General features: G+C 39.2%; 1 long non-coding RNA gene across 1 annotated transcript; it reads right to left on the bottom strand.

Moving 5' to 3' along the window:
• Window positions 1–262: 262 nt before the first annotated feature.
• Window positions 263–15741, bottom strand: LOC108306049. Its single transcript, XR_001825983.2, has 3 exons — window positions 15656–15741; window positions 2193–2196; window positions 263–273 (listed from the first exon to the last, which is right to left on the bottom strand). It is a non-coding gene; the product is annotated as an uncharacterized LOC108306049 (long non-coding RNA).
• Window positions 15742–18604: the final 2863 nt, after the last annotated feature.

Consider the following 18604-nt stretch of genomic DNA (forward strand, 5'->3'; position numbering starts at 1 on the left):
ACGGTGAATAATGATTTATGAGGGGTAAAGAATGTTGATTTGCCTTTTTTCTGTGTGGCCTTTCTGCTGACAGAGGGTTGGCTAGGAATACTTTGTTTCCATTTGTAAGGCCATCCAGAAAATGTTTTAAAGCATTTTAATTTTTTAAACATAAGTGCTTTAAATATATATTATCCATAAAGAAGTGGAATGATCCACTTATATACTTTGTTAAAAAATGAAGACAATTTTGAAATTTCCTTTTTTATGTTGGCATGTGAGGACTCAGTATGACTTGTAGAAGTCAAGAGCTGTAGAGACCCTCTATGATCCCACTTTTTAGGTTGGAAAACTGAGACCCAGAGAAGTTAAATGAGTTGTTCATTTCCACAGAACTGGTTAGTGACAGAGGCAGATTGAGGCTTAAATTAGCTCATCTTAGGCTATGATTTTATCTAACATTAGGCTTACTTGTACCATGTCAGAAGGAAAGATCTAGGTTTAAAGAAGTCTGTGACTTTCACAGTTAGTCACATGAATTAATTAATGACAGAAAGGTCAAGGGAGAAGCATGGAAATTGGTATCGGATGGACCTTGGCTTGAATCTTGGCCCTGGAACTGGGTGATGTTGGCTAATTTACTTAATTTATCTGAGTATGTTTTCTCACTTTACAGATGAGACTGGGGATAATAATGTCAATTTCATATCATCTCATGTAAGACTAAGAGATAAGGCATACAAGGCTCCTGACACATGGTGAGCTTTCAATAAACAGAAGCTGTAATTATTTTTTAAAACTAAGCAACACCTGTCCTTGCTTTCTGGTATTGCTTTCTGGTTTTCTGTCCTTCCTTTCTGGTGTTATATTTTCAAAGTAGCCCTAGTTATACTTTGCACTGTCTTAGAACTTTGCTTTGTCAGACTCAACAGTTAGTTTCTTTCAAGCCACTACTGAAATTTTTCCCTTAGTACTTTGCGTCTGAGTTGTCTCATTTCCTGGAAGCTCTGACACAGGCCAGCATGCTGTTATAGAACATGATCTGAAACCTCACTGGCAAGGGAAGTCCCCTTCAAAAGAGGCATTTTTTTTTTCCTTTCTGGAGTTTCATGCTTCTCTTTCAGATCCCGCAGGCAACCCCTTAGGCTGGGGATAGCTAACTATCTGGGGACAGGGATGAAGGTCCTGGCCTGATTGTCCTGTGGACAGTGTAGGTACAGTGGGAAGGCTGAGGGTCTGGCCACATTTGCCCCTGGTGTCTTTACTGCCACCATTTCTGCCTCTGTACTTCCGTGTCCTTTTAGCTTCCCCACAAATGGCCTTTGTTTTTTTCTCTTCCCTTTGGTCTTTCCCTCCTACTTCACCAGGACCAACTCTTGAAACATCCAACAGAAATTTAGAGGAGTCTGTGATATGTGGGGGAGTACAGGAGCTTTGCATTTTTGTGTTCTCACTTCCTTTAGAGCTCACAGGGATTTCCTAAGCAGTCTCTTCTGTGCCCAGTGGCTTAGACTGGCTCCCTGCCCCTGTGATGGGGAATTGCCACCTAGGTGCAGGTGGTTCTTCTTTTACTTCTTCTTTTCTAAAAAACACAGTTGCAAAAATATACACCTTATATTTAGGTCTTACAATGAAAAAAAAATTGCTCTAGTGATTTTTGTAGTATTTTTTCCTATAACTAAAATACTATTTACTTTTCATGATAAAATATAGTCCATTTTATTAAATGGGCTCACTTCTTTAACCCAAGTGTGTGTGTGTGAGTGTGTGTGTGTGTGTTTAGTGCCATACTTTTCTAGATATTTTGTCACCAGGGAATTTCCTACTTGAGTATTTGCTGTAACATAAGTGAACAATCTCTAGCTTTTTTTTTTTTTTTTTTTTTTTTGAGACGGAATCTTGCTGTGTTGCCTAGGCTGCAATATTTTTAAAGTTATTAATATTTAAATAGAGATTTGTGCTAAGTGTTTTGAAAACCCTTTAAATCACATTAAATATCATAAAAGAGATTTTTCAGAATGAGAAAATATAGCCTTAATCCCATCCTTTCATTGTAATGATTGGTTTTGCTTTCATATATTAACTTTCATTTTTTATTCATGTATTATAGTTTCATTGGGGTAGGGTTTAAAATTTGCACTTTCAAAATGAAACTAGCTATTGCCTCACATTCACTGCAATAAGCCCACCTGCTTTTCTGATTTTGTGTGCACTGTCCTCTGTGAACTCTAATGGATCAAGTAACTATGAAACCAACATCTTCTTCCCTAGAGGTTGGTCCCCTGGGAAGCCCCTGGATCAAGCTTCAATTCTGGCAGCTTCTCTTTCTTTTAAGAGGAGCAGAGAAAAGCTCCATCATTCCTTATTTTATTTATTCCACAAATATGTATTGAGAGTGTACCAAATATTGAATGCTACTATGTTGATTGGGGACACAGGATGTATAATCACTTTGATATATTAAAGATGGGAGGAAAACACATGGAGAAAACTATTTTGGTTCTTTTGTGATTCTGTAAGTGGTTCAGAGTCAATTAGAGGAATAAGTGATCTCTGTTTTTGGGTTCTGCAAGGATGTAAGAAGTGGATGTGGAGATAAAGTAAAATGAGGGGAGAATGGTGAACTGTGGCCTGGTGGTGGGATGGAGTTTGTATTTCAGGATAGATAAAGTAATGAGCCCTATGATTAATAAACCTAAGTCGAAAAAATAATCATGGGTTGTATTGCTTAGTATCAGGGAAAATAAACTAGGAGTTTTGTTTATTTGTTGGTGAGCTGGGGAGGTGGGTAGGAGAGATTTAAACTGAATTAGCAGGATTGATTCTAACTGAAAAGGAGAGAAAGATAATTCTAACAGATTTCAGGAAAACAGAACTTTGTTGCTTATGTAACCAAAAAGTCCCAGGCTGGAATTGCCCTCAATTTTGGCTGAAATCAAGTCTTCCAACAAAAGTTCTATAAGTTTGCCTTTCTTCAGCTTTCTATTTAGCTTTCTTATTGGCTTCTATTTTAGGCAGGCTTCCCCAGATGATGGCAAAGATGGCCATAAACATTTGTGGTTTAAATTCTACAAGTTTTGAAGCCTTGTTGGGAAGTGTATGTCTTTTCTGCTTTGATTGGCCCAGCTTGGCCAGTCTCATCCATATGTTTGGATGGGGACTAATTGTGGAGGCAGGTGGTGGGATTGGCACTTACAGAAAGTGTATTGATTGAGAATGGCAAATGTTACTTCTCCAAGGGGAAAGAACGTGTTGTGTTATCAGGAGAGGTATGCTGGGTAGGTGAAAACCAATAATGACCACATTACAGATCCCTTTGAGGATCCGTTAAAAGAAATAGACCTTCTCTCTTTAGAAAAGTGCTCTTGGCTGGGCGTGGGGGGTTCATGCCTATGATCCCAGCACATTGGGAGTCCGAGGCAGGAGGATCACTTGAGCCCAGGAGCTTGAGACAATCCTGGGCAACATAGCAAGACATGACCTTAACTGAAAAGATTAAAAACAAAAAAAACTACCCAGGTGTGGTGGCACACTCCTATAGTCCTTGGCTACTCAGGAGACTAAGGCAGGCGGATCACTTTAGCCCAGTAGTTCAAGACTGTAGTGAGCTATGATCATGCCACTGCACTCCAGTCTGGGCAACAGAGTGAGACCCTGTTTCAAAAAAACAATAATAATAAAATAAAAAGTAAAGTACATGTAAACATAACATTATTCTCACAATTTGAGGAGTTCACAGACCTTATGAAGTTAAAACCTAGAGTTCCATAGACTCTAGCTCAAAAACTTTGCTTTGTAGTGTGGAATAATTGTGGATAAGCACTGTGACTTTTTGGTTGTAAAATCTCCCACACCTAGTAGAAAGACTTACACGTATTAAGCCCTCAATACATGTAGTGATTACATGAATGAATGAACCAAGTAACATTTTTTTTGTGATCTAGTATACTGGTATTATGCTCATGTTTTACATATGTTACCTTATTCATTCTTCTAACATTACCTTATGAATAAAGAAACAGAAGCTAAACTAGGGAATAAAGTGAGCTGAAAACCTAGAATTGACAAACATAGAAAGGACATGAGAGCAACTGTGAAGTTCAAGGGCAGAAGGTCTACATGAGCAGGAGGTCAGTCTGAGGTGTCAGAGAGTGTTGTGACGTTCACTGTTGTGGCTCAGCTGATTCTAGTTCACAGCCACAGCCAGGGAGGCCATCACCTTCAAGGCCTCAGGCCACTATGTGGCTGCTAACCCCTATGTAGTTCTTCTTGTCAGTGGCAAATTTTAATTTTTTTATCATTTTCTCCCTGTTATAGCCCTTAAAATAATATTTTAGTCTCACATTTTTAATTTCCACTTCAGAACTTGCACTCAAACTAAAACTGTTTTGTTGTGGTTGAGATTTGTTTGCAACTTAATTATTGGATTCACTCATGGGATAATTAGAAGCCCTATACAGCTAGTGCTAGACTTACAGCCACGGTCGGGACCGCGGACCAGTCGTAACACGATTTGGTCGTAAGTTGAGTAGGCTATATGTACAGTTGAAATGGTGCACGCGGAGATGTTAGTGCTGCCGGAAGCTGATCCGCACTGTCGTATGCCCAGCGTAGGTTTGCGCTGCCAGACGCGGAGCAGTCGTGGCTAGCGATGGTGGTCGTAAAGTCGAATGGTCGTAAGTTGCATAGGTGGTAAGTTGATCAATACCTGTAGATGGTTGCTCAAGTGAGTTTAAACTCGCCATTGGAAGACCCCAGAATTGTCAAGGTTGTACTTCTGAGAGAATGATTTAAACTATAGGCAAGCAGCTGGAGAGTAAGCAAATTGAACAGCAGATAAAAGAGAACGTTTTCTTTTTTTTTTGCAATCTCGGCTCACTGCATCGTCCGCCTCGTGGGTTCAAGCAATTCTTCCACCTCAGCCTCCCGAGTAGCTGGAACCACAGGTGCGTGCCACCATTCCCAGCTAATTTTTATATTTTTTAGTAGAGATGGGGTTTCACCATGTTGGCCAGGATGGTCTCGATCTCTTGACCTCATGATCCGCCCACCTAGGCCTCCCAAAGTGCTGGGATTACAGGCGTTTTACGCCACTGCGCCCAGCAAACGAGAATGTTTTCAATCTTATGGTATATGAAGTATTGGGTCAGCAGAAGAAAGTGGTTGAAACAATTACTATAAAGTCACTACGTTTGGCAGATTTGAGAGATCATATGTTCAAAGATAAATTTTTGTTTCTCTTTAAACAAAAAAACTTTGTTTAAAGAGAAATTTTTCTTGCCTCAAGGCCCTTGTGAGTCGACTAAGAAAGCAGAAATAGAACTGAGAAGAATGAAATAACTATCTTTACCTTTCTCAAATTGTCTAATATGTAAGGAATGAAGACAGCTAATAAGCAAATCTAAGAAGACATATGGCTTAGATTCTGCTGAGCTATGGATGATTTGATTCCATGCGTATATATTAACTGCTGGTATATGAATGTACAATACATGTTCTTCTGCAAATAATCATCAACTTGATGCATTCTTTTTTTTTAATGCATTATTTTTTATTTCTTAAGGACTTACTACTGAGTGCCAGTATGAGAAGACCATTTACTTCCTTTTCCCATTAATTTTGATAGCCTGGACTGAGCAACTTTCTTCTTACCTAGTTTTGTTTTTATGAGGTGCATTAGCTTTTTCTTTGTGTGTATGTTTGAGTGTGTGTAGCTTTATTAAGCATATTGTTTGGGCTTTTGATAAAGCAAAGATTCTGATATGGTATACATTTTGAACTAAACATTCATTTATTCAGCAGGGATGCATGTTTAAGACACTGTACTAGCCAACGGTGAGAAGGAGTGTGGAATGGTAGAGGAGCAAGGTGAGATAAGATGATCAAAAGACACCAGCTGAAAATATTCTTTGATATGGCAGAAGGTTGTTTGCAGATGTGATTAAGGATCTTGAGATGGAGTATGTTATCCTGGTAGGCCCGATGTATACATCAGAGACCTTCTGAAAGGGAGGCAGGAGAACAGAGTAAGTAGTAAGAAGAATGAATGGACAGTACTGGGGACATGCTTAGGGACCCTAAGGAGCTTGCTGTGGTAGGGCTTGGTGGACTCTGTACTGGTGAGAAAGGCTAGGCCACGCTGTGGAAGCAAACAAATCTGTGTCATAAAGTGACAGAGTTTCTCTCTTGCTCATGCCAAGTCTGCTAAATGGCTGAGTGATTCTCAAGGGCAGCCCTCACTCATGTGATAGTTCTGCTGTGTGTGTTTCCCTGGCAGCCAGACAGGTCAGAAGAATGTTAGAAATTAAACACTTCCTTCTGGTGGCCAGAAGTCACATGGCTATATCTGTTAATAATTCGAAGGCGGTAGGGCAATAAAATATCCCCTTGTCCTAAAAGAGGGAAGCTAGAAATATTGGTAAGTACTACATATGTCTTCCCCATGATCCCAAGTTTGTTGGGTAGAGAAGCATTTTAAATAATTTTGGAATTTACATATATTCCTCAAATATATAATGATAACTCCAGGCCTAAATCCAGGATGCCCATTCTTCCTTAAAGATGTTTGAAAGCCCTGCATTCTCTCCGTACTGTTACAGAGCCACGTTTCAGTTGAATTGTCAGTGCTGAGGAAAGCATTATTTATTTTATTTTATTTTTAGAGACAGGGGTTTGCTATGCTGCCCCAACTGATTTTGCACTCCTGGGCTCAAGTGTTCCTCTTATCTCAGCTACCTGAGTAGCTGGTATTATAGGTGCACACCATAATGAGAAAAGCATTATGATTAACCTAGTAAATTGATTTTTAATACTGCATTATTTGATTTTCAAGGGCTTAAAAAATCATTTCCAGAGAGCTAGACACAATGAATACAAGCAATGTAATAAGAAAAGTGAGAAACCACATGCTGAATTGCGTATGTAGCAACGCTTGTAAAGAAATGGCAAATCATATCTAATTATTTCATTGTGCTTACCTTTTCTCAGTCAGAAACCCTTTGGTATCTAGTGCATTTCTACAGACATTCCATGGTGATTTAATATCAAGTAATATCTACCTGCAGCAAAGTGTTGATAGAGTTTCTAAATTCACAAGGCCGGCATTTTGCAGTGTTGGGCATAACTGAAGGAGCTTTTTAGGTTGCTGCTAAAAGCAACTCAGAAAGATGTGAGGTAGATGTAAAACCTTTTCCAAAGAGACCACCTAATCTTTGGTACTTCTGTAGCAGATTATTTTTAGAAGAGAAGCCAGGAGACAGAACAACCCATTTCTCTAATCCGTGTGTTGTAACTTGAGGCTCCAGGGTATAACACACGGATTAGAGAAATGGGTTGGTCTCTGGGAAGGAATTTACTTGCAATTCTTTAGGGATGGAGACAGGGAGCTTGAGTGTGAGCCCAGTGGAGATTCTCTTTGGAATCTCATCCGTTGGGAGGGTCACTGTCCATTTTTCTTTTCAGCAGGCCTTGGAAAACACCAGGACCAACATCCTGAGGGGAGCTAGCTTCAGGATTAATTAGGGTTTTATTAATTAAGGTATGTATCTCGGGCTTAAATAGTAGCTAACTAAGCAATATGCATTTGTTTTATAAAATGTAAAATTTACGGAACAGTATATCAAGAAGAAATGCTATCATTTTATAATATAATGAGTTAATGTAAGTTCTTTCCATACATTATTTCATTTAAACCATATACAAAAATGCAGACGAGGCTGGGCGCAGTGGCTCACACCTATAATCCCAGCACTTTGGGAGGCTGAGGAAGGCGGATCACCTGAGGTTAGGAGTTTGAGACCAGCCTGGTCAACACGGTGAAACCCCATCTCCATTAAAAATACAAAAATTAGTCAGGCATGGTGGCACGCGCCTGTAATCCCAGCTACTCAGGAGGCTGAGACAGGAAAACTGCTTGAACTCGGGAGGCGGAGGTTGCAGTGAGCTGAGATCATACCACTGTACACTAGGCTGGATGTCAGAGCGAGACTCCATTTTTAAATATAGATGAAGGCCCTGCCTTGATTGTCCTGTTAACAGTTTGTGTACAGTGGGAAAGCTGAAGATCTGGCCCCCTTTGCTTTTGGTGACTTCGCTGCCACCACTTCTGCCTCTGCATCTCTGCACAATCTGAGGGGTTGGTATTATTATTTCCCATTTTACAGATAAGGAAACTGAAATCCAGAGAAATGGAGTGAGTTGGCCGGCCACGTGTACACAGTTCATTTCTTATGCTAGTATTTACTGTGCACACACTGTATATAGGACCCTTTAATAAGCTATTCTAAAAGATTAATCTAAAGGATTAGATATATTACCTCATTTCAGTACCACTGTAACCTGGTGTTATACATATCACTATCTTCCTGTTGAAGAGGAAAATTCTTAAATTCTGAGACATTCGGTAATATGTCTGAGTTATATGTAAAAGCGTAGATTAAAATTTGAGCCTCCTGACTTGAATCTTGTGTTTGTTTGACCATACCACACCTGCGCCTAGCTGTTGGAGGGATCAGAATACCCAAGACCCAGATAACTTTAAATAAGGCCCAGTATGATTTGAGACCTCACGCTTCAGGGTTAGGTTTGTAAGTTCAGTGCTGAAAAGGCTGATTTTTCCTTTGTTCTTCTAGGGTCTGTTTGCTGGATTTAAGATACACTATCACAAGAAATATGACAAAACAATTGTTTTGCTTGCTCATTTTTTGCTTTGTTATGTTTTTCCTTCTTACAAGGTAACTAGTATTCCCAGCACACTGGAAATAATTGGTATGGATGTTTCTGACAAAAGAAGTCTGCTCAAAGTGACCTTTAAATGCATTTTGGTGGAGTGATTATTTAATTTAGGCAGTTTGTTTTCTCAGAAAGGAATTAGCAGGTTCTACAGGCTTTGCTAGCTAAGACCTTTAGTTTTAATCACCTCCTTGAAAACATTCTGAGTAAGATGGTGGGTTTCTTTGTGCTTTGGCCTTTTCCCCTTTTTTTGTTTTTTTTTTTATTTGAGACAAGCTCTGTCACCCAGGCTGGAGTATAGTGTCACAGTCATAGCTCACTATAAACTTAAATTCCAGTGTTCAGGCAATCTTCCTGACTCTGCCTTTTGAGTAGCTGGGATTATAGGCCATAGCCCAGCACACAGCCTAATTTTGTATTTATTATTTTTTGTAGTGATGGGGTCTTGTTATGTTGCCCAAGCTGGCCTCAAACTCCTGGCTTCAAGAGATTCCCCATGTCCTGGCTTCCCAAAGTGCTAGGATTATAGATGGGTCTTTAATTTTGAAATGCACAGATTAAAGAGATTACTAACCACTGGATAGACCCCCTTTTTCTTACCTTATTCAGCATCTACTTTGAGAGAGTCAAACCCAGAATCCCTTTGAATTTAATGGTCATTCCTTGTGATCTGAACAGTCAAATAAGAAACAGGTCCCCTTCAGTGTAAAATCTGCCAAGTATGAGGTCTGAATGACCCTCATTATTATGTGTTTAATGTGCATAGAAAAGCTATCTGCAACCTTCCAGAGTGTGCCAGAAGTTTGGAATGTACATTATCATTGGCTCCATCTGAAACCAGTCATAAATCAAAGAAAATAGCAGTTCCAGGGTAATCATAGAGGCTTCCAGGGCCCACTCTGTGTGAATCTGGTGAGAAAGGAAAGTCTGCTTTCACTGGACACTGGAACTGTTTGTCTCTGTCTCTGCTGTACTGTTCCTGCCCGTACCTCACTTAATAATGAAATCATCTTTGCTTGGTGACTAAAACAACCAATAAGGTTGAGAAAGGGGAAAACCCACTTCTGCATTTAAATACAAGGTAAGAAATGTTTTTCTCTTTAGTATATCCCACTCACTTTGGGAAAGTGATTTCATGTGATGTATTATTCAAGACTCTGATCAGCAAACATTTTCTGAGTGTATGCTATGTTCCAGGTAGTTAGGCCAGCTCCTGGGAATTAAGCTTTGAACAAAACAGGTAGAATCTGTGTCCTCATGGGAGTGGCTAATGGGAGATTCAGAACAAAAAATAGCCAAGGATCATCCAGGAAATGATTTGGTGAATGCTATCAAAGAGAGAATACACATGCTCTGGAAATATGAAGGAGGCACCTAATACCTAATCTGTAGCTGGGGGGCTGGAAAGGGCTTCTCAGAAAAGGCAGAGATTAAAATGGAGAATAAGCGTAAGCTAGGACTAAGCTAGGATGACGTCGGAAAGAGTGTGATAGGCCAAGGCAATAGCATGAGCCAAGACCCAAAAAATAAGAGACAGCGTAGCACATTTGATGTAGGAAAGACATTTAGATGGGATAGAAAGAAGGCTAGTGTTGGGACTGGATGACGTTACACAGAAGTTTTTAAGCCAAGCTAAGGAATTGATCAAATTTATATTTTAGAATGTCACTCTGACTTTAGCATTACATGACTTGAAGGGGTTAAACCCATACATCTATAGAGGGACCCATTAGACCAGGACTGTAGTAATATGGTGAGAGACACCGGTGCCTAAGTAGCCTGGTGATCATAGAAATAAAAGGCTACATGTGAGAGGTAGAGCCGACAGCCACTGATAATGGTGGTTAGCCAGGTCAAGGGGACAATGTCTGCTTTAGGTAATTGGCTTGACAGTAATCTCATTTTTGAAGATCAGGAACACGGGCCTGAGAATACATTTGGAGACGAATATAATTCTGGTTTTGTCATGTAGGGTTTGAGGTGTCTGTGGGACACTAATATGCAGATGTCCAGTAGGCAATTGGTTCTGTGGGCCTAGTACTCGGAGGAGAGTGCTAGTCTAAAGGTAGAAAATTGGAAGTCACCAGTAAATAGAGGGTAATGGATGATATGACCTGAGGTGACTGCTGAAGCAGGAACATGGGCTCAATGCCAAGGAGTGCAAACAAGGGACGGGGCACAGCAGGAACCCACAAAGGAGACCAGAAAACAAGAAATAGGGAGAACGCCATGGAACACTGATTCTACACAATCATGGAATTGAAGACAAACAATGTGAAACTAAGTACAGGCCCATTTTTATATATTGTTTTTTCTTTTTTTTTTTTTTTTTGAGACAGAGGCTCTCTCTGTTGCCCAGGCTGGAAAGCAGTGGTGTGATCTCAGCTCTCTGCAACCTCCGCCTTCTGGGTTCAAGCAATTCTCCTGCTTCAGCTTCCCAAGTAGATGGGATCATAGGTGTGTATCACCATGTCAGGCTAATGTTTCGTAATTTTAGTAGGGACAGGGTTTCGCCATGTTGGCCAGGCTGGTCTCGAACTCCTGACCTCAGGTGATCCACCCACCTTGGCCTCCCAAAGTGCTGGGATTTCAGGCATGAGCTACTGGGCCGGGCCTCAAATATTTTACTATAGCAAATCAGTTTAGGCCAAAAGAAGTTAGAAATTGAAGCTAATGGAAATAAAGAAGAGGCTTTTCTTTTAGTATCTATAGGGGTATGTGTGTTTGTTATTTAGGGAAGGTAACAGGGAACTTGGAGTATATATTATTTATGTTTTCTTAGCTTAGGCATATATGGTATATTTAGTCATGCAATAAGTTTTTTATTTAGAAGTTATGTATAGAGCTTTTTTCTAGGCCAGTGGGGAATAAACAAGAAATATAAGAAGTATCTGCCCTCTGGAAGTTTGTAATCTAGTTAGGGGCATCACGAGTGCATAGCATTCACCAGTAGCAGAGAAGCATGTGATGAGTAGACAGAGCTTATATTGAGAATAAGGTATACAAGAGTTCAGAGGAGGCCGTCATTGATTTTCATCAAGAGTATGGGATAGAAGGACAAGACATAGGGTTGAGCATCTAGTTTTGTGCACTGACTAGAATTTTGCAGGGTTAGGCGTGTTTGAAAACTACAAGGAAGATAGAATCTTGGTCTTGTTCTCCAACATGCCCTTTCTTGAACTCACCAGGGTAATGCCGCATCTTTTCAGAAATGCCTCTGGCTTCTCAAAGCAACATTCATCTTTGGGAGGAACAATTAATCTTTGTCTTTCATTAATAAAAGATTTAATGGCTCAGAAGGAAAAGCTAGTGGTGACTTTTCAATCACCCCTTCTACCTCCCAGGTTTTTCTGAGAAGTCCCCAAGTTTCTTGTGGGAGAACATGCAATATATTTAGCAACAAGTTCCTCCTTGCCCTGAAGTATGCCAGAAACAAACTTTGAAAGCTCATGGAAGGTACAGAGAACTTGTGGGTTTTGTTACTTGGCAACCGAGATCTGAGCTGTTAAAATAAGACATTTGCATTATTTTATAATTCTAAAAATGCAATGCATGTTATTTTCTTGTCTAGAGGGGTAACATAAAATTATTTTAGCTTCATTGTTTCAAAATCTCACACTTATTAGGCTGGCTTTCCTGTGCTGTGCTGTTGTGATTACACAGAGTGGATACCTCCTGGACTGCAGGTAAAGCAGCAAGTCTAGCTAGAGTTCCTAGAAACGTCACAAGAGAGCCAAGCAAATATACAGAGAATTGGAATAATTTTTATTAGGGAATAAGGAAAACTCCCTTGCATACATGGAGGTGGAAGAGAACCCTGATGAGACAGAGATCAGAGGAGTGACATCAGGCTGCGATAATAGGAGACATTCTTGCACCTGTTCCACTCCTGCTCCAACCCTACCTTCTCTCTCGTTGCTTGTCCCCACCTCCTTGGCTGCTGTCCCTTTACTTCTGAGGTTGCCTCTGATTCTGTGTCCAATGTAGAAGAAAGTATCAGGACACCCATACTTCCCAAATTATATGGACACCCATATTTCCCAAATTACACCTTGGGAATAGTGCTCTAACAAGAGTGAATTAATTGTGAGGAAAGTGGATTTGTGAGAATAGTTTGCATAAGTTTTTGGAGAAAATGGGATGGAGGCTAGCTTTCTTTATGAATCGTATTTGGCAGGGCCAGGTGCAGTGGCTCATGCCTGTAACCCCAGCATTTTGGGAGGCCAAGGCAGGTGATCACCTGAGGTCAGGAGATTGAGGCCAGCCTGGCCAACACGGTGAAACCCCATCTCTACTAAAAATACAAAAATTAACTGGGCATGGTGGTGGCACCTGTAGTCCCAGCCACTCTGGAGGCTGAGGCAGGAGAATTGCTTGAACCTGGGAGGCAGAGATTACAGTGAGCTGAGACCACGCCACTGCATTTCAGCCTCGGCAACAAAGCACAACTTGATAAAAAAAAAAAAAAAAAAAAAAAAAAAAAAAAAAAAAAAAAAAAAAAAAGAAGAAAGAAGAAGAAAATGAATCAGACTTAGCAGAATGATTAATTTTGGGTCACTTGCAACTCCAATGTGTATATGTTAGATGTTTTGGGCACTTCTGGGCCCAACGGTGCATCTTATTCCATCCCAGGGTTGTTATACAAGGTTTGGGCTCCTGCAGTCACTTTGCGCATCAGTGAGTCCACAGGAGGGAAGCTCCAGGGGTAAAATGTTCTCACCAATCCCAGCCACCAGCTTACTGCAACTTTATGGTGTGGTGGGGGCTCATTCATCAGAGTTTAGTAAACGGAGAAGCTAAATTATGATATTGGGATTTTGGTATTATATGCTTGACAAGGAAATGTTGTATTCTGCCTTTTTTGAGTGCATAATAAAAAGTGTTTTCTTCCAAATTACCTTACTATGATTCTATAGCAAATTCAAGAGGATGTACTTTTACAATATTGACGCATGGGCTAGAATGTAAACTTTATTGTTATGTTCACTGATATAGCTGCAAGAATGGTTTTTGGAGCAGAATGGGTGGGAAGTAAATATTTGTCAAATAAATGGCTTAACTGAGCATACTAGGTATATAGATAGTATAAAATTGAGTCATTTTTCTGATATTTTATGAGGTTCAATTCTCACTCAAGTAAATGGACTATTTTTCTAAATGAAGGGTTCAGATTATGGCTATTTGTAAATCACAAATTCTGCAACATTAGATATGGGTTATAAAGTTTTCTTATCTGTTATCTGTTTAACAAAATGTTTTCTAAGGATTCTTTTCATTTTAAAAGTCAACAGATCTATGAATGTAGGTTATTTCTCAAGCCTCTTTCACTTATAACATTCCATAATTATTACAAAAGCATACAAAAGAAGAAACACTTCTATTGGCTACTTGATACCTTACGATAAGACTTTAAAAAATTCTGGGAAAGCAGTACCAACTCATCTTTGGTGATTATCCAGACCATCACCACATACAAGGGAAAGGTTCATTGTTGACCTCTGAAAAGCTGATTTTCCAGATGATTCATTAATGAGAAGCTATTATTTATTAATCGCCTTCCAGACACTGATAATACTATGACAGTGGCACTTAGAGTGTAGTTGAGGAGACGCCTAAAATCCAGTAACTAATAATTACATTGTGGAAAATAATATGAAAGCCCAGGGCACAGATTACCAGGACAAAAAGTAGCTGGGTTCAGGTAGGAGGTGAACTATTTAGATAGGAAGACCAGGGAAGATCTTCCTGAAAAAGTCTCACCTGAAAGATGAGAAGAAACTAGTCATATAAAGAACAAGGGATAACCATTTCAGGCAGAGGACACAGTATGAACAAATGAATCCAATTTCAGAGCTTCTTGCATTTACAGATGAAATGATATAACCCCCAGGATTTGCTTTAAAAAAGTTCAGCGGGAGGCGGGGAGGGAGAGGGGCATCTGGGGATATAGATAAACAAGACTGGCCATACAGTGGTGGCCATTGAAGCCACATGATGGGTACATAAAAATTTATCATGCTCTTCTTGAATATGTTTGTAATATTCCGTAAAATAAAATCATTTTTGAAAAGCCTTTGGAACTTTATTTATTTGTGGACATAGTTAACTATTTATTAGTTAATAGTTTTAGAAAGATTACCCTCTTTCACTACTCACCGTCTTAAGAATATCAGAATTGACATTCTGGGGAGCTAGTACTTGGAACATCAAGAGGGGAACTCAGTAAAATCTATACCCTCACTCAGACTAATCTCTATTCTAGACATGTTTTTGCATACGTTTTTATAAAGTGAGAGCGTATCTAAGGATGTTTGACCAAGGTTGGTTTTTGAAAAGTCAACCTTATTGAAATATAATTTACATGCAATAAAATTCATATATTTTAAATACACAGGTTCATGACACTGTAGAACATCAACCAGATGGAATAATTTTGACCTCCCCAGAAAGTTTCCTTAGGCCACTTGTGGTCAATTACCTTTCTACTCTACTTTAGGAAACTGCCGATCTGATTTCTATTATTATAGATTAACTTTGCCTTCTCTCTCTCTCTCTCTCTCTTCCTCCCTCTCTCTCTCTCTCTTTCTTTTTCTGACAGAGTCACACTCTTGTCACCCAGGCTGGAGTGCAATGGTGCGATCTTGGCTCACTGCAACCTCCACCTTCCAGGTTCAAGTGATTCTCCAGCCTCAGCCTCCTGAGTAGCCGGGATTACAGGCGCCTGCCACCACACTTGGTTAATTTTTGTATTTTTAGTAGACATGAGGTTTCACCACACTGGCCAGTCTGGTCTCAAACTCCTGACGTCAGGAGATCCACCCACCTTAGCCTCCCAGAGTGCTGGGATCACAGGCATGAGCCACCACGCTTGGCCAGCTTTGCCTGTTCTATAATCTCACATCATAAAATCATGCACTGTGCACTTCTCTGTATTGTCTCCTTTCACTGTGTGACTCAACCCTGTGGTGATGTGTCATTTAAAAAAAAATTAAGATATTTCACTATATGAACATACCATGACTTGTTTATTCACCTGATATACGCTATGTTGATTCCAGGTTTGGGCCATGATGAATAAAGCTGCTATGAACATTTATGTACAAGTCTTTAGTGTATACATGTGCTTTTATTTCTCTTGAGTGAACACCTGTGACTGGGATTGCTGGGTTTTATGCTAAGAATGTTTTTGACTTTGTCAGAAATTGCTAAACTGCTTTTCAAAGTAGTGGTACCATCTTACACTCTCACCAGCAGTGCATCAGAATTCCAGTTTCTCAACGTCCTTGGCAACATTTGATATTGCCAATCTTTAATTTTAGTTATTCTAGCGGGTATAGAGTAATATCACATTATAGTTTTAATTTATATTCCCCAAATGACTAATGTTTAACATCTTGGATGTTCACATATCTTTGTGAAGAGTCTACTAAAATCTTTTGTCCTTTTTAATAAATTGTATTACTTGCCTTCCTATTGAGCTGGAAAAGTGCCTTATTTATTCTGGATGTACTCCTGTCAGTTCAGATGTTGCAAATATTTTCTCCCAGTGTGCTTTTTCATTTTTTTAATGTTTTCTTATGAAGATAGCAGAAGGATTGACTTTTGAAAAAGTCAAATTTAAGCACTTTAAAATTTTTAATTAGAAAATTATCTTTAGTGATTTTTCCTTTCCTATCTAAAAAATCTTTGCATACCACAGGGTCGTCCAACATGTTTGGATCTGTTTCAGAACTTTCTACTCTGTTCCACCATTTTGATTGCTATAGCTTCATGGTTAAGTTTTAAAATCCAGTAGTGTAAGTTGTCTTTTTAAACACTATTTCTCCCCCTTAGATTCTTTTCTTTTCCATGTATACTTTAAAGTAAGTTTGTGAATTTCTTTTGAAAAAAGCTTGGCAGGATTTTGATTGAGATTACATCAAATCTATAAATTTATTTGCTAAGAATGAAGAATAATACTGAGCCTTCCAACCCATAAACGTAGTATTATCTTTATTTTTCAACTCTTTAAAAATTTCCCTAGCAATATCTTACAGATTTCTGTGTAGAGGTCTTGCACAATTTTTGTCTAAATTTATTTCTAAATTTGTATGTCTTTTGAAACTATTGTATGTGGCATTCTTTTGAAATTTTCTTTTCCAATTTTTAAATTTAGTTTCCAGAGGGTTATTTCTGATTATATTGAAATTATCTAGCACCTTTGCCAACTTAAACCATATCACTACCAGTTTCATGAAAAAAAGACGCAATTAAATTGACTCTATTCTGCAGCTGAAAATGGAGGCACCTCAAGCTGAAATCATTTGCATCATACCATACGATGCGCACAGTGCCTCCCAGACTTTTCGCCATGCCTCTTTCCTTAGATGGAAGAGAATTGGATAGCTGTCACTATGTTCTTAACACTACTTGGAAATGGGAAGGCGATACTTTCCTACTCTGTGCTGAGAATGTCTATAGAAGCTAGCATAACCTGAGGATGGGTTGGGGAGAAAGAAGCAAAATCCTTTGCTATGATGGCTGAGGGAATGCATAGTGAATGTCCTGCGTTGTGTTTTTTACAACAGTCATGTGCTCTAGAGGTCAGTCTGAGCTCTTTCTGCTACTTTCCCAGAAATATTTTAATTCTCTAGGTTTAAGACAAAGCTTTGTGACTTAGTAGTTGAGTAAGTTTGTGTAATTTGTTTGAGGACACTCAAAATGTTGCTTAGTTTTCTCTTGTAAAATAATAGGATAATAATCCTTGTTTTGATTAGTTTATGCAACTTTTTCTGAGGATTAATGCCAAGAATTGTAAAAGTCCTCTGTAAACAGCAAATCTTTAATTAAACATTAAATACCAATATAGTTATAACCTTTTTGTTATGGCTATACAGATAAATTGGTTACTTTTAAATTTTTTTTTTTTTTAAGGAGGCCAATGCCTTGTCTAGTAGGTGACTGGGGCTTTTTTTTTTTTTTTTTTTTTTTAACTTGGTACGGGAAGAAATGAAAGAAAGTGGCATTAATATATACTGAATATCTGCTGTGTCAAGCATTTTACATATGTTGATTGCTTCTCTTTTTTTTTTTTTTCTTTTTTGTGGAGAACAGGGTCTCGCTATATTGCCCAGGCAGGTCTCGAACTCCTGGGCTCAAGCTATCCTCCCGCCTCTGCCTCCCTAAGAGCTGGGATTACAGGCGTAAGCTACAGTACCTGGCTTGATTGCTTCTTTTAATCTTTGTTACAACCACATGAGCCTGTGGTGAATAGTCTGAGGCAAGAATTATTATCATTCCTTTGCAAATAAGAAACTGAGACTCAGAGAGACTGAGTAATTTGCTCAAGGTTCCTCAGTTATTAATTGTCTGACTTTAAAACTTTGCATTTGCACAGAACAAATTGTCTCATTGCGAAACTGGTGAGTATTGGAAATAAGCCTGCGAGGGGAACAAAGGGATACCTTAGTAGGGAATGCAAGGCAGTTCAGAACTCAAACTCGGGGCACTGGATTTGCTGCCCACTTCTCCTTGTTTGATTACCCTTGGGCACTATATCTATGTAGAGTCTTCTAAGAGGCAGGGCAGGTCAAAACTGGAATCACACATCCAAGATTATGATTGAGGTGTTTTTATAGACCTTATTTATTTACAGTGTCTATACTAAAATTTATTTTTGGAAGCTGCAGTCAAATAATGTTTCTTAAGTGCCTTTACATTCTAGACCAGCAATAGATGCTGTGGAGGAAGTGCATGATGTAGCTCCTGATCTCAAGATGCTTTTCCACTGATTATGGGTACAGGACATATCTCCAGGAAGATCAATTAATGATAATACCCAGTAATCAACAGGCAGTGCCATATGAATGCATAGCAAGTTATGCTTCAGGAAGCAGAGGAAGCAGAGAGTATAAGA

The sequence above is a fragment of the Cebus imitator genome, unplaced genomic scaffold (genome assembly GCF_001604975.1).
Source record: "Cebus imitator isolate Cc_AM_T3 unplaced genomic scaffold, Cebus_imitator-1.0 Scaffold69, whole genome shotgun sequence".
Taxonomy (NCBI): domain Eukaryota; kingdom Metazoa; phylum Chordata; class Mammalia; order Primates; family Cebidae; genus Cebus; species Cebus imitator.